This window comes from Rattus norvegicus, chromosome 3, assembly GCF_036323735.1.
Source record: "Rattus norvegicus strain BN/NHsdMcwi chromosome 3, GRCr8, whole genome shotgun sequence".
Lineage (NCBI taxonomy): Eukaryota > Metazoa > Chordata > Mammalia > Rodentia > Muridae > Rattus > Rattus norvegicus.
The window spans coordinates 70,138,036-70,154,981 of NC_086021.1; the positions used below are offsets into that span (position 1 = coordinate 70,138,036).

At 39.7% G+C, this 16,946-nt stretch overlaps 1 long non-coding RNA gene across 1 annotated transcript; it reads right to left on the minus strand.

Annotated features, from left to right (window-relative positions):
• Nucleotides 1-7,968: 7,968 nt before the first annotated feature.
• Nucleotides 7,969-16,100, minus strand: LOC100911508 (uncharacterized). Its single transcript, XR_145872.5, has 3 exons — nt 15,778-16,100; nt 13,165-13,268; nt 7,969-8,897 (listed from the first exon to the last, which is right to left on the minus strand). It is a non-coding gene; the product is annotated as an uncharacterized LOC100911508 (long non-coding RNA).
• Nucleotides 16,101-16,946: the final 846 nt, after the last annotated feature.

The following is a 16,946-nucleotide window of genomic DNA, read 5'->3' on the forward strand; positions in this document are numbered from 1 at the left end:
TTAATGACTGCTTCTATTTCCTTAGGAGTTATGGGGTTGTTTAACTGGTTTATCTGTTCCTGATTTAACTTCGATACCTGGTATCTGTCTAGGAAATTTTCCATTTCCTGAAGATTTTCAAGTTTTGTTGAATATAGGTTTTTATAGTAAAATCTGATGATTTTTTGAATTTCCTCTGAATCTGTAGTTATGTCTCCCTTTTCATTTCTGATTTTGTTAGTTTGGACACACTCTCTGTGTCCTCTCGTTAGTCTGGCTAAGGGTTTATCTATCTTGTTGATTTTCTCAAAGAACCAACTTTTGGTTCTGTTGATTCTTTCTGTGGTCCTTTTTGTTTCTACTTGGTTGATTTCAGCTCTGAGTTTGATTATTTCCTGCCTTCTACTCCTCCTGGGTGTATTTGCTTCTTTTTGTTCTAGAGCTTTTAGGTGTGCTGTCAAGCTGCTGACATATGCTCTTTCCTGTTTCTTTCTGCAGGCACTCAGAGCTATGAGTTTTCCTCTTAGCACAGCTTTCATTGTGTCCCATAAGTTTGGGTATGTTGTACCTTCATTTTCATTAAATTCTAAAAAGTTTTTAATTTCTTTCTTTATTTCTTCCTTGGCCAGGTTATCATTGAGTAGAGCATTGTTCAATTTCCACGTATATGTGGGCATTCTTCCCTTATTGTTATTGAAGACCAGTTTTAGGCCGTGGTACGCATGGGATTATTTCTATCTTTCTGTACCTGTTGAGGCCCGTTTTTTGACCAATCATATGGTCAATTTTGGAGAAAGTACCATGAGGAGCTGAGAAGAAGGTATATCCTTTTGCTTTAGGATAGAATGTTCTATAAACATCCATTAAGTCCATTTGGCTCATGACTTCTCTTAGTCTGTCGACATCACTGTTTAATTTCTGTTTCCATGATCTGTCCATTGATGAGAGTGGGGTGTTGAAATCTCCCACTATTATTGTGTGAGGTGCGATGTGTGTTTTGAGCTTTAGTAAGGTTTCTTTTACGTATGTAGGTGCCCTTGTATTTGGGGCATAGATATTTAGGATTGAGAGTTCATCTTGGTGGATTTTTCCTTTGATGAATATGAAGTGTCCTTCCTTATCTTTTTTGATGACTTTTAGTTGAAAATTGATTTTATTTGATATTAGAATGACTACTCCAGCTTGCTTCTTCTGACCATTTGCTTGGAAAGTTGTTTTTCAGCCTTTCACTCTGAGGTAGTGTCTGTCTTTGTCTCTGAGGTGTGTTTCCTGTAGGCAGCAGAATGCAGGGTCCTTGTTGCGTATCCAGTTTGTTAATCTATTTCTTTTTATTGGGGAGTTGAGGCCATTGATGTTGAGAGATATTAAGGACTAGTGATTATTGCTTCCCGTTATATTCATATTTGGATGTGAGGTTATGTTTGTGTGCTTTCATTCTCTTTGTTTTGTTGCCAAGACGATTAGTTTCTTGCTTCTTCTAGGGTATAGCTTGCCTCCTTATGTTGGGCTTTACCATTTATTATCCTTTGTAGTGCTGGATTTGTAAAAAGATATTGTGTAAATTTGGTTTTGTCATGGAATATCTTGGTTTCTCCATCTATGTTAATTGAGAGTTTTACAGGATACAGTAACCTGGGCTGGCATTTGTGTTCTCTTAGGGTCTGTATGACATCAGTCCAGGATCTTCTGGCCTTCATAGTTTCTGGCGAGAAGTCTGGTGTGATTCTGATAGGTCTGCCTTTACATGTTACTTGACCTTTTTCCCTTACTGCTTTTAATATTCTTTCTTTATTTTGTGCGTTTGGTGTTTTGACTATTATGTGACGGGAGGTGTTTCTTTTCTGGTCCAATCTATTTGGAGTTCTGTAGGCTTCTTGTATGCCTATGGGTATCTCTTTTTTTAGGTTAGGGAAGTTTTCTTCTATGATTTTGTTGAAGATATTTACTGGTCCTTTGAGCTGGCAGTATTCACTCTCTTCTATACCTATTATCCTTAGGTTTGATCTTCTCATTGAGTCCTGGATTTCCTATATGTTTTGGACCAGTAGCTTTTTCCGCTTTACATTATCTTTGACAGTTGAGTCAATGATTTCTATGGAATCTTCTGCTCCTGAGATTCTCTCTTCCATCTCTTGTATTCTGTTGGTGAAGCTTGTATCTACAGCTCCTTGTCTCTTCTTTTGATTTTCTATATCCAGGGTTGTTTCCATGTGTTCTTTCTTGATTGCTTCTATTTCCATTTTTAATTCCTTCAACTGTTTGATTGTGTTTTCCTGGAATTCTTTCAGGCATTTTTGCGATTCTTTCAGGGATTTTTGCGACTCCTCTCTGTAGGCTTCTACTTGTTTATTAATGTTTTCCTGTGTTTCCCTAAGGGAGTTCTTCACATCTTTCTTGAAGTCCTCCAGCATCATGATCAAATATGATTTTGAAACTAGATCTTGCTTTTCTGGTGTGTTTGGATATTCCATGTTTGTTTTGGTGGGAGAATTGGGCTCCGATGATGCCATGTAGTCTTGGTTTCTGTTGCTTGGGTTCCTGCGCTTGCCTCTCGCCATCAGATTATCTCTAGTGTTACTTTGTTCTGCTATTTCTGACAGTGGCTAGACTGTCCTATAAGCCTGTGTGTCAGGACTGCTGTAGACCTGTTTTCCTCTCTTTCAGTCAGTTATGGGGACAGAGTGTTCTGCTTTCGGGCGTGTAGTTTTTCCTCTCTATAGGTCTTCAGCTGTTCCTGTGGGCCTGTGTCTTGAGTTCACCAGGCCGCTTTCTTGCAGCAGAAAAGTTGGTCTTACCTGTGGTCCCGAGGCTCAAGTTCGCTCGTGGGGTGCTGCCCACGTGCTCTCTGCAGCCGCAGCAACCAGGAAAATATGCGCCGCCCCCTCCGGGAGCCTCAGTGCACCAGGGCTCCAGCTGGCCCCCGGTGTTTTCCTCTGGCGTCCGAGATGTATGTGCAGAGAGTAGTCTCTTCTGGTTTCCCAGGCTTGTCTGCCTCTCTGAAGGTTTAGCTCTCCCTCCCACGGGATTTGGGTGCAGAGAACTGTTTATCCGGTCTGTTTCCTTCAGGTTCCGGCGGTGTCTCAGGCAGGGGTCCTGCCGCTCCTGGGCCCTCCCCCACGGGAGCCCAGAGGCCTTATACAGTTTCCTCTTGGGCCAGGGATGTGGGCAGGGGTGGGCAGTGTTGGTGGTCTCTTCTGCTCTGCAGCCTCAGGAGTGCCCACCTGACCGGGCGGTGAGGTCTCTTTCCCACGGGGTCTGGGAGCAGAGAGCTGCTGCGGGCCGGGATCTCTTTGTCACTTTGTATTAATGACTTTTGCATTCAAGGGAGATCATGGGCTGACAGGATGGTTTCTTTTTTCTTTTTTTTCTTTTTTTCTTTTTTTTTTTTTTTTTTTTTGGTTCTTTTGTTCGGAGCTGGGGACCGAACCCAGGGCCTTGCGCTTCATAGGCAAGCGCTCTACCACTGAGCTAAATCCCCAACCCCAATGGTTTCTTTAGAAAGATACATGTTCTCCACAAAGCTTCTAGCATGAAGAAAGTGATCTATTTGGTGAACCAGAGGTCATGGTTCTTTCTCAACAATTTCCAGTGCTTATGAAACAAATGTTCCTCATGAAAGGAAAGAAGCATATGCAACATTGAGTTCTGGTCCAAGGGGATGTCTATCGACTTAATAATCTGTCAGCTTTCCATTATCAGCAGCATATCATGGGTTCTTGATAGGCATCACATCCGGAGCTTTCAGAGAACTGTTAGGGGCTGAGATGTCTATACTGGATAACTACTAGCTTGTAATTGCAAGGAGCATCAAGATTTCTGTAGGGCAGTGGATATTTATTCTGGTTTTGTAATTTTGCTTGTTTGTGGGTTTTATTTTATTTTAAATCATCATCATCATCATCATCATCATCATCATCATCATCATCATCAGTAGTAGTAGTAGTAGTAGTAGTAGTAGTAGTAGCAGCAGCACCACCACCACCTGTAGAGGGCCGCAATAATATTCACCACCACTAGATGGCGCTGGCTTCCACTGCGCCCCACGTGGAAGGCCAGGATCGCCTCCGCCATTACAAGATGGCGCCAGCCCTCGCCACGCTAGCCGGCCCCCCTTTCAGGAAGTTAACTGTGCGCATGTGCAAGAGTGCCTTCGTGCCAGGTCTTTGCCCACTCCGGGGCGTGCCTTATGAGATAATGGGTAACAACCAATCAGGTGTGGGTGCGCCGCACTAGGGTTTTATAAGCACCATGTTGGCGCGGCGGGGCTTTCCTCTTCTAAGATTAATAAAGTGGTCACAGTAAGGATTTCTAAATGTCCGCGTGCTTCTTGCCAGCGGAAAGTCGCGTGCGGGACAACCACCAGCAGCAGCAGCAATAGTCATATTTCCTTGACCATGTTTCTCTGTGATTAACATCATCTACTTTCTTCTGCAAGGTCATGGCAACAAATGTCTTGTTGCTTCTGTTTACAGGATACAATTTTCAAATGAGTTTTAATTTTGGAAAGAAACAAGCACGGCCCTAGGCTAATGTTTGACGGATTCATTGACATTTGCACATGCCTCATTTCAATAAAGATCCAGATAGGTTTACTCAAAGAAGGGTAAATAACTTAGTAGATCCAGATAGGTTTCCCCACGGGTAAACAATTTAGGAGTCCGCGATGCTGTCCTGCAAAGCAGTACGCTCTGACTCAGCAAGCACTCTCTTCCCCACTCACGTTGAATATAGAGTGTGGAATCCTGATGTAAGAAATTAGGATACAGTGTTCCTATTATGATTTATGACTCAACGAGTTGATTTTTTTCTTTCTGCCCTCTGATTTTGTATTCTAATAGATAAGCGTCATATTCTAGGTGAGCAGTAAACACACAACACAGCACAGCAGTGTTACTGTGTACTCGTGCTGGTTCTTCTTTTCTTAAAGAAAGAATTACTGCTATACTCGGGATAGGAAGAAAATGTCTATGAGATTCTACTGCAACCTGATTCAGCTAAGGCCACCAGTGACTCTTCAGTAAAGAATGACAACCCTCTGAAATTCCAACTGAACACAAAGAAAGTATGGAAGCCAAAGGGGCAGTGTGATGGTTTGTATATGTTTGGTCCAGGGTGTGGTACCATTAGGAGGGGTGGCCTCGTTGGAGTAGGTATTCAATTTTAATTACAAAAATGAAAGTGTAGCCACCTTGTGGGTGTGGGCTTTAAGACCCTCATCCTAGAAGACTGGAAGCCAGTCTTCTTCTGTTTGTCTTCAGAATAAGTTGTAGAACTCTCAGCACTGTCATGCCTGCCTGGATGCTGCCATGCTCCCTTCCTTGATGATAATGGACTGAACCTCTGAACCTGTAAGCCAGCCCCAATTAAATGTTATCCCTTATAAGAGTTGCCTTGGTCATGGTGTCTGTTCACAATAGTAAAACCCTAATGAAGTCAAGTGGTAAGGAAAAACTATATCATGATTTGGGATTGGAATCTACCAAAATAAGTTGGTAGTTAAATAAAAATGTTATTTTAGGGTTTATCTTATTTCTTAGATTGTATTGTTGTAAAGATACATCTTGAAGGTGTAACTGTAACTGGTATTTTTCTGATTCAAATATTTTTAATTTTTATATATTTTCTGCATCAGTCAGAAGAATGGAATTTCAAATAGTTCCTTCCATAGAGTTATGCTCCATTTTATATACTACTGGTAATAGGCAATTGTCTATAAGTAGAGTATTACCATGTTATCATATTGAAAGAGCTTATTACTAATGAAAAGAATGCCACAGTTAAAGCATTTATCCTTACTGATATATACTCTATCTCATTGTGATATTTTCAATCTAAATACACTATTTTTGAGTTAAACAAATGACAATCAGCCACGGGATAGAAATAAATATTCCAATGCTAGAATGATTTTCCTGGTAGAGAAAATACATTTCCCTAAAGATACAAACTTTGTATTATACAAAGAAAATGATACCCTGAGTAGAGTCTTCCAGAATAAATTAGTAGTTGTATAAAAATATTATTTCAGTATTTATAATTTGTCACCAAAAATATTAAGGTTCCAAAATAATTTACCACAGACATTTTTAAAGGCATATCCAAACATTTCCACAGAAATGTGACACAAATGCTTGAGCATTCATTCATTAAGCAAAGCAACCACTGCTGTGTGGAAATCACAGAAGTCTCACTGATTACACAGGATTAATGTCAGTGACACAGATATTCTCTTAAGAATTATGTTGTAAATTAATGCCGACATACCATTTTAAAGATGAAAACAGAGTTTTCTAAAATGTCTCAGTTTGTGTGGATTTATATGCTGCTCCATTGAGGCTACTGAAAACCCATATATCTCAGTGACATTATTTTCCCAGAGTAAGTCTTTACTAACATAAATTGTTCATCAATATTCAGTTAGTTGTTACTCATTTCTATTATCAAAATAGTCATAATAGTGTGGGTTTTCTAATATCCCCACACGTTATATGCATTTACTTCATTTACTTATTAGAGATATGCAACAAAAGCAAAACACGGTTGATTACTCCTCTCTCTCTCTCTCTCTCTCTCTCTCTCTCTCTCTCTCTCTCTCTCACACACACACACACACACACATAGGCAGGATTAAACATCTTAAGTGAATGATACGTGTTTTTAAATGAGGTAAAAGGGAGGTAGGCATGGAGAGGCCAGATGAAAGCAGGAGAGAAAGCTAACATCTTAACATTCACTTGTTAGTGATGAGTGACAAGGTTGGCTCTAAGCTCTCCCTTAGCCAGATAGACCTTAAATAGCTTGAGGCTGTCTTCACACAGAAGCCAAAAGTGAGTCTGAATGACCTTGAGGCTATTCAGCCCTTGGAAGAGAATTACAATAAACTTGCCCTTTGCATAACAGATTAGAACTGTAGAAATGGAAATTTTGCAGTGGGATCAGAAAGGTGGGATTTTTAAGTAGTGCCTCCGAGGGTTAACCAAGTGTCACAGTAAAATGCAGAACTGGCAAGGTTCTCTACTACATGTCCCTTTTAACACTGGGTTTTCTGAACAATATGATAGGACCCTTCTTTCTTCCAAGTTCGATGGTAGTAGAAATACCAAGTACTTTCCAGAATGTAGTTTAGTCTGTTTGTATGGGCCTCCAACGTCCATCTTGTTTTACCGTGTTTCTGCCTGATTAATATTCCAAAGCCATAAAACAACTTGTACATTTAAATTTCTTTGTCCAGTGTATATGTATTTTGACACTTGCAAATATGGATATCCATAACCATCCATCCAAACATTCTTAATATTCTTCATATTCTTCAGCCATTGTCTCTATTACAGTATATTCTAAAGGATGTGCTATGAAGTAATTCAGACATTTTTGTTGTATAAAAAAGAGTTTGATGCATTTACTTGTAAACAAGTCCTTTTATGATTCTTAAAATATAAATGATTGGATTTATCAAGAGGAGAAAACATGCCTAAAAGAGATTTTAGGGGTGAAGTAACAGTTTCCTTGTGAGAAGATGCAGAGGGTGTCAGGTTTTACCCATGATTTATGCTGTAGGACTGTATATTTGTATCTTACTCCAGGTAACACTGCTGAAACAGTCCTCTATGGGGGTGCATTAGACTGTGGAATGCTCTAAGTCATCAACTATGGCAACAGTGGTCTCATCCTAGAGCACCCCCTCCGCTTGGGGAAGCATACAATTCTGTACTGTCAACTGGAGTTTTCATATGTGAAAAGGCAAAAGTAAGAGGACAGAGTCAAAATGGAAGCCTTATGTACATCATGGCTTCATGATAAAAGAAAAAGGTCCAGCCAATACTTGTATATATTAAGTTGAAATCAGGAAAAGAAAGTATCTCCAGACGAATAACTCTATAAATACCGCTAACAACAGACAACAAAGTGAAAATTAATGTAGACCAACCCAGGGAACTCCTAGCTCGTTATGGCCAACAGAAACACTCAATAGGGACACCAAAGTACACATTCCAAGGGACAAAACCATTTAATGTTAAGTGGGAAAGAACCATCAACTTTTCTACAAGGCATCAATCTCAAACAAAGAAATAAACAGCAATTTTAAGTATTCACTTTGTATGTAATACAGCATTTTAGTAGGAGGCAGAAATAATAAGATGTTCTCAGTGTTAGGAATCCATAATCATTTACCCTTCTGGGAAATTATCAAGTACTGTTTAAGACCTAGAATTGTGTGAGCTTTTAATTACACCAAGTACCAAAAATGAAAATGTAGCTAGTTAGTCCAGGCATCTTTAAAAGAGATCAGATCACAGTGAGAACGAAACGTGGGTTAAGGAACTAACTATGGGAAACAAAAAGAAACGAAAGGTCAAATGGTCACAATGAAATAGTGGTGAGAGAAAAGAGGTAATGACAGGCTGGTAGTCACCGGTGGCAGCTGGGAGCAGAGGAAGGGAGCAAGATCACCAATTAGGTGACAGTCACGCCAAAGCTGTGACATAAATTGAATGCATCAATCTCTCTGTAAGCTGATGGCGCTCTAGCAGAGTTTTGTTTTCGGCCTCTTTCCTCATGGGGGTGCTTGGTGAGCACGCCATCTCTACTTGGAGGTGAAGGGCAAGCCCTTTACTCTGTGCTGTGCTTCCTTAAAGGAGTTTTGTAGATGGACAAGGGAAAGGGAAGATTTGTTTTCTCTTCTAAAGACACAGACAACTTGACATCCATATAATCATTGTTTTTTTTGTTTGTTTGTTTGTTTGTTTGTTTCACAATCTTCAAAGAAATTTAAGAAGAAAAATTGATAGTCTGTATTCTAATTTTGAGAATGCTGAAAGCCGAGCACCACAGCTCACAACTGCAATCCCAGTGGTTAGAAGGCTGGCATAGAAGAATTGTCTTGAGTCTGAATGCAGCCAAAGTGGTAGTGTAAAACTCTGTATCAAAAAAAAAAAAAAAGAAAGAAAAAAGAAAGAAACCATAAAAATAATAATAATAAAAGAATCAAAAACAGGAAACAAAATCTTTGCTTCAGTTTTTCAATGTTATTTTCCAGTTCATTCATCTCAAATGCTACAAAGTATTCAGATGAGTACACCTTTAACATTCTGATTTTTAGCTCTTACTTTTCTGTTTCAGAAAGTTCATGTTTATATTTGAGAGAGCAAAATATTTCATGGCTGTTTATTATTTTGTCTTTTGTTGAGCAACCATCTGACTCCTTAGGTTTCAGTTATAATGAACACTGCATTTGAATTCTCTCTACATTTTTTTTCATTTTAATTATTGCCTTAGGATAAATTCCCAGGAATGGGGGAGTCGTGCCAAACAGTAAGAACATTTATAGTACTCAACGAAGGCTGCCAAATTGTTGTCTTAAAGGGATGCTCCAATTTACACTTTCCTCAGCCACATCTAGCAGCGATTTTCTCCCAAAGTTCCTGCTGATAGTTTCACCATTTGTCCAGCCCTATAGATTCTTGGTGTGTTCCTTATTTTATTTTAAATTTCGTGTGTGGTGGTGTGTGCCCATGAGTCCAGGTGTCCATTGGGATCCTGTTACAGGCCTATTCAAGCAACGCTCTAACCTCTAAGCCACATCTCCATCCCCCCTCTTCTTTTTAGTAACTGGATATAACTTGGGGAACATGAGCTTTAACTTAGTCTATATCCACTCAGTGAAACAGGGCGTGGGACTCAATACGTAGATGTGTGTTCGATGGTGTCAAAAAAGGGAAAGGAAGCAAAGGATTGCATGGGCCCACTTGGGTTTATAAAACCACAGCATCTGAGAGACAACTGCGCATGCTCAACCTTGCCATAGGCCGAACATGTTCTTACAGTAGTGTTTCCAAGAATAATACAAACCATTTTCCAAGAACGCTGCCTGCTGCCCAACAACTCCTACGTACTTACAAAGTTCAGAAGAAATGAACCAAACCAGGGACCTTGTGACCAGGTGGGCATAAATGGCCAATTGGATTCATGGGGAAAATATTTCACATAAGTTGATAGACCAGTGATCTAATTACTTTCTTGGGACTCATGTCTGTGATCATTTTCATATGAGTTACAAAGTGTGTGCTGATCAGAAAGTTTGATATTTACTACAGTGTTTACAATGTTTATTCCTGCCACATATTAAGCTTTCTTATAATGATTTACATGAACTGGACTTTGGAAATAGGCCATTGCAATCAAATCTTGGTTTTGCCACATAATCATTAATATTTTTAATGGATTACTTTGGCTCCATGTATTGGTCTGTAAAATGGGAAAAGCAACAACAGTAGTTTCTGCTTTACAGACCTATTGTACGAACTTGGTTTTCCCTTCATGTTATCTGTGACAACAGAGCATGTAGTTGCCCTGTCCTACTGCAAGAGAAACCAGACTTCCTGTAGTGTTTATCCTCCAGAAGCTTGACTACAAGGGTTTATTAGTGACCTTCCTTTCCCCTCCTTGAATTGCAGTTTCTCCTTTAAAGCATCACGGAGAAAATACTGGAAATAGCAGTGGCTGACTTTGGCAGCTCATTACGGACCCCACAGTGGTCTGTTTCTAGACATTACCTCAGTATTCTTCACGATCATCCTAGGAGTTTGCATCAGTCTTTAGAGGAAGCAACAGATGCTTAGAGAGACTAAATAACACGCCAAGAGCCAGCTAGGGAGCAGTCAAAATATTTCAGAGAAAGAGTTCATGTGCCGAAGTGCTGTCAGGGGCTGCCCATGGGTCATGGAATTAAAACTGACATCTTAAAATGTTTTTTTCTATATATTTTTCTTCATTTTATGTACAAGAACATACATATCTGATTAAGAAGCGATTTAAACACATTCTGAGTTGTGAAGATGACAGTGTTTCTATCTCATACTGAATAACTACAAACTACTCCCTATCTTTGAACATTTTGGTCTAATCCACAACGCTGTTCTATTGCAACCTTCTAAACTTGAACATACTGAAGAGGTGGCTGAAGAGATAGTTTCGATGGATAAGATCATTGCTGCTCTGGCAGAGGAACCAGGTTCAACCCTAGCATTTACACAGGGGCTTACAACTGCCTGAAACTCCAATTCCAGAATATCCAAAATCTTCTGGCCTTAGTAAGCACCAGGCACTTACATGGCAAACAGACATAATTGCAGGCAAACACTCATACATATAAAATAAGTGTTAATATAGTATTTTAGGCCCTAAATTCCACCAATGTTTTCTTTTTTTTTAAAGATGTATTTATTTATTATATTTAAGTACACTGCAGCTGTCTTCAGACACAACAGAAGAGGGCATCAGATCCCATTACAGATGGTTATGAACCACCATGTGGTTGCTGGGAATTGAACTCAGGACCTCTGGAAGAGCAGTCAGTGCTCTTAACCGCTGAGCCATCTCTCCAGACCCTGACTATTTGCATTCTTTTTTTTTTTTTTTTTTTTTGGAGCTGGGGACCGAACCCAGGGCCTTGCGCTTCCTAGGCAAGCGCTCTACCACTGAGCTAAATCCCCCAACCCCCAATGTTTTCTTAGTAGAAGAAAACAAAAGGCTGAGGAGATGGCTCAGTCATAAAAGGCTAGACTACAACCAAAAATTATAAGAACTATGTACATATACAGTTTTCTTATTTTTTAAAGTGCAAGCAAAACTCAAACTTAGTTTTCAATTGGATTGGATTGACTTTGCTCTTGCCATTTGGGTCCCTAAGGAAAATAGCCTCATGGGTTTGCATGGGGATTAGCAATAGGAGAGAGAGGCCAAATGGTCACAGAACCCAGCCTATTCCTCTGTGGAGGCAATTTTAATCATTTAACCATTTCTCAGAACGTGTAAGGACTAGAGAAGAATAAAGGCAACATGTTACTGATGAGCATCTTGGCAAACTGATATTATTCTAGATCTTTCTGTGACCCAGATGATCTCCTCAGTGTTATGCCTTTCCATCCTTCAAGTCCATCATAAAACAGGTATGGATAGTCTCATATCATACACGAGGCAAATGAAACTTGCTGTGAACTGAAATCCACAAAGAAAGAAGTAGAGAGAACGCTGAAGTTCTGACTTCCAGTCGCCTACTCCTCTCTCCATATAACACTCAAATAACATGTGCTCATCTTTCCCAAGTCCCAGAAGTAGGAGCCAGCTGGTTACCTATGAATAGCGTTACATAAGACGGTCTTCATGAATTGAAATAAAATAGCACTAGTAAACAAAGAGGCAGTACTCTGTTGGCATTCAGAGTCTATACTTTTTTACTTTTTTCTACATAAGAACTCATTCTTTGATGCTTTTCTTTCAGCTAAAAGTAGTATTTGACCAACTTCTGGTATCACCTATGAAATGTAATTTCAAATCTTATCTGAGGACTCAGGATAAATAAATCCTATTTGTTAAAAATAAACCATTAGGTTCAGAAGGTTACTGTACTTGGGACCACACTCCACAGGAGACTTTTCCATTGCCCTCCCTCTGGAAGGTCCTGGAAAGGTGAGCAAAACCAGCTGCAACCTACCTGTAAGGCCTTCATCATCTTTGACATTTCTGTCAATTTATTATTTTATGTATCTGTCAATATGGAGATAATAGGAAGAAAGTATTGGATTCACATTGTTTTCAGTGTTTTATGAAACTAAGGACATTTAGACAATGGGATAGGCTACTGAAATGTATTATAAAGATTCTTTGTTTCCCAAGAAGCTGAGCTGTCATCTGACTGAAATGTTTTGGGACAGCTGTGCCTAGAGGCAAGACTCTGGACTCATTAACCTCCTGGCCCTGCAACTCTGTCATTCTCAATTTTCACCATGATTTCAATCAGCTATGGCTGCCTCTCATTGTGTTCTGGTTGGTCAAGTGTGGCTCTCGCGTGAGCTCTTGCAATTGTCTGTACAGCAGGCAGAGCAAAGAATCTTTAGTGTTATGTCTATTGCTGTGCAGGAAGCAATGTGCATGGCAGTGCCTTCCTCCATAAAGTCGCAGCATAACACACACACATTGATAGTTGAATGCTCTGAAGCATTGAAAAGTGCCATGTGCCAAATATAGAGGATTCTTATTATTTCTCTTTGCATATAGATGAACCCACAGCTGAGATGCTCTCAGGAGACCTGGGAGTTGACTTATTCCAAAGGAATGACTGTGCTATTTTTTGTGCTTTCCCTCACATTATTTCTCAAGGCTTAGGGGAATTTAAATGTGACTTACTTGGCAATGACAAGTCTCTGTCCCTTCGGCACCTCTCAAATGAGATCCTTTACACGAGTCACTTCGCTGTGCTCCTTTCGATTTTTGACAGAGAAACCCTATCACTAAAAGAAAACGTAGACTTTGTGAAAGAAGTTGCCACCTCTACCTTGAAAATGGGTAGTTTAAAAAAATGCCATTATTAAAATCACAGCACTTAATTGAAGTTATCAATATGTGTATTTCCTGGAAAAGAAAAAAAAATTTCCCAAAGTACCTTAGTTTTCTGAACAAAGAACGTGAAGCTCTGAGAAGCATATTTCTCTTGTGTCTCTGGGAACAAATACCTGCTACCAACAACTCTTAGAAAGGAAGATTTGGTTTGGCTCAGTCATGAGAGCTCAGTCATGGCTGCAGGGTCCCATTCCCTGAGGACATTAGGGCTGCAGGAGCATGGACCTCAGGCACCACTTCACTTCATGGGAGTTGTAAAGGAGAGAAAAAAGACGAAGCACTCAGACATCTCCTTTCCCTTTCTGCTCCTGTCTGGCTTATGGGTGGGACCACCTACATTCAGAAAGGGTCCTAATTTAACAGTTTGCCTTCTGAAAATGCTTAGGGACACAGATAGAGGAACGCCTCATTTCAATGTCACAGATGGTTCTAAGTGTGTTCAAGCTGTCACTGTCACATTAAGTAACTCATAGATAAGGTCTACTGATAAATGGGTGCCATTACCAGAACAACAAACTGGATCTCTGGAGTCTTAGAGATCATTCTACACCATCCCTGTGTCCAAAGCACGATGGTAGGTTCAGTTATTTTTCTATGTATGTTTGCTTTGTTTTTTTATTTCCTGCAGTTAGGAGAGCCATGACGCACACTGCTGCGAGTGGTCACTGAGTCTCCAAATCTTTATTATCTCTATGGGTATCACATCTTTTCAATTAATTACCAAAGGGAATTTCCCATCAAGAACACCATGCTGGGCAAGCACCGAGAATGAGTTCAGTCTTACTTCTCATCTTTAAATGACCATTTAAAGTTTTTTTTTTCTTTTTTCTTTTTTTCGGAGCTGGGGACCGAACCCAGGGCCTTGACCTTGCTAGGCAAGCGCTCTACCACTAAGCTAAATCCCCAACGACCCCTCCCCTCCCCCATATTTAAAGTTTTAAGAAAGCATTCCTTTAGTTCATTTGGATTCATTCCTCAGGCACATTCTTAGTGAAGCTCCAGGGACCCTTGTCTTGAAAACAAGTAGTTCTGGGAAGAAACCTACTGCTAATGTTTGTTGAAGACAGGCTTCTTTGTTGTGGCAGACAGCTTCCACAGACTGGTGGTTTAGGAGGAGAGAACCTACAGTTCCATAACCACCCCTGCCTCAAGCCACAGCACACACCTCAACTACATAGTTACTTTAGGTAAACCTTCTCTTCAGCCTTCTACAACTGAGCTGATGTGGATAATCTGTGTAAATATTAACCAGATATAGACCAACTTCAAATGGTTGCACTTCAGTTTACACTGTATTTTGTTAATACTACTTTTTCTTCAATTTGGAGGGTTTTCTGTTTTTTGTTTTTTTTGGAAACTAAATATATTGGCATTTTTCAATAATTCAGAATTCTGTCAGCATTTTTAATGATAAAACATATTTAATTAACATGCATGCATTAGATTTCAAAATAAATCCTATCACACACTTTTGAGGTAACGAGTACAGTATAAACTAACTTTTGTTGTGTTCTTTTTTTTGTGTGTAACATGGTCTAGCTATTAACCCCAACTGACCTTGAACTAATGATCTCATTGTGTCAGCTTTCCACGTTCTAAGATTACAGATTTCTGCCACCATGACTAGGTGAAATGTAACTTTTATAGACTACTGGGAAACAAAACAAGTGTGAATCATTTTATTACAATCTTTGCTCAGTTGCTGAAGTCTAGAAATCCCATGAAGTATCTGAACTTCTAAACGTGCAGGCAACATTTTTAAAAGGAGCAACTGTCAGTCTTAGAAACCAGTCTTACCACTCTGATCAATGATGGTTGGTGATGCCAAGGAACCTGGACGAGAACCTACTACTGCCATTTTCCTAAACCAGGATAAATTCAGTATCTAACTACATTATAAACACTTAGCCACTTCCACAGATAAGTGCATCTGTCTCCATCATCAAAGAAACCTCTTTATGCAGCAGATAGAGATCATTACAGAAAGCCACAGCTGGTCAAAATGCAGACATCACTTGATGGTGGAATGCCCGGCCCCAATTAGTACATTAAAAATCCGGGGACATTGAGGAAGAAGAAGTGGAAAGGTTGGTTATAAGAGACACGTGACCAGGACATCTACTTTATGATGTCATCTCCTAAAATAAAATAAAATAAAATAAAATAAAAAGACATGAGTGAGAAAAGAACAGTTAGATGAGAGAAAAGTTGGGAGAGGGTAGGGGACAGGAGATAGAGCAAATATAATTAAAATATTTTGTATTCTCAAATAATTAATAAATACACTAAAAACAGTAAAAAGTCAGTTAAGGTATCCGAAAACAATACTACCGTTGTGTTTCTTTTTGGCATTACCACCTTCATTGTTTGAAATGAAACATAAAGAGGAAACATACTCACCCCATTAGCTAGAAGACACCTGAGAGTAACCAGGGCAGCCAGGCAGGTACAATCCAGGACTGCTACAATCGTATAGTGACATGTGAAGTCTCCACTCCTCTGTGGAGTGGTACTTGAGTGCACTAAAAATAGACAACCCTGAAATATCCTGCAGTTGAAGGACATAATATAAATAGGAAATAAACCTGAAAGTCATTGTAGAAATAGAGTTTTGGGATTCACTTCACCCACAAGATTTGATTCACTAACCTCTCCAAGGTTGGTGTTTATCATTACTTGGAAAAACTAGCACTTTTTTTTATATGTTACTTGTTTTCATAAAGATACACACACACACACACACACACACACACACACACACACACACACACATACACTACACACTTTTTTGACTTCTTTTGAAATGTTTAAACACTGCTTATAGAAGTGTATCTGTGTTGTTGCCTGTGTCAATAATCAATGAGTTTTTTCTTCTATAATGTTATATTTGGAAAATATGCCATAATGTTAACTTGCCACTTTATATCTTTCTTTTCCTTTGTTTATTTTTCTATATATTACCAGTCTTGAACACTCTTGAATCAGTGAACACACTGAGTTTTAAGTATCAATAATGATCATGTAAGGACAAGGTCAACTGTCACAGAGGCACGTTTAATGGATAACTATTAGAGGATAATAAAACATGCAAGGACTAACAGGAGTAGGGGCATAAAATCATCCCTAGCCCCAAAGAGGCAAAGAGGGTGTGTAGTGACTAGAGGAATCCCAAAAGGATGCTGCTGGAGAGAGGCTGACTCAACAGAGCCCCTGCTCTCAGTTATGAGGTAGATAACAGCCAACAGGAGGGCTGGGTGGAGAGAACCCTGACCTGACTCCTTTCCTTTTCCTCTAATATCTTGCCAGTACCACATAAGCTAGACAGGAAGCCCTTCCTTCCTCATGGGAATCCATGAATGAAGACTACGGATGTCTTTTTCTAAGAGTAGGATGTGGAATGCGGGAGACTAGCTCCAACGGGATACATTAGATGCATGCAACGTGAACTACTGTTCAGTTCCATCTCATCTTCCAAAGTGTTTCCATCAGCTGAGGCAGTGACCAACAGCTTCAGGAGACCAGAATGATCCCTACCTGCCCGGACACTCAGGAAAATTAGAGCTTCTCTT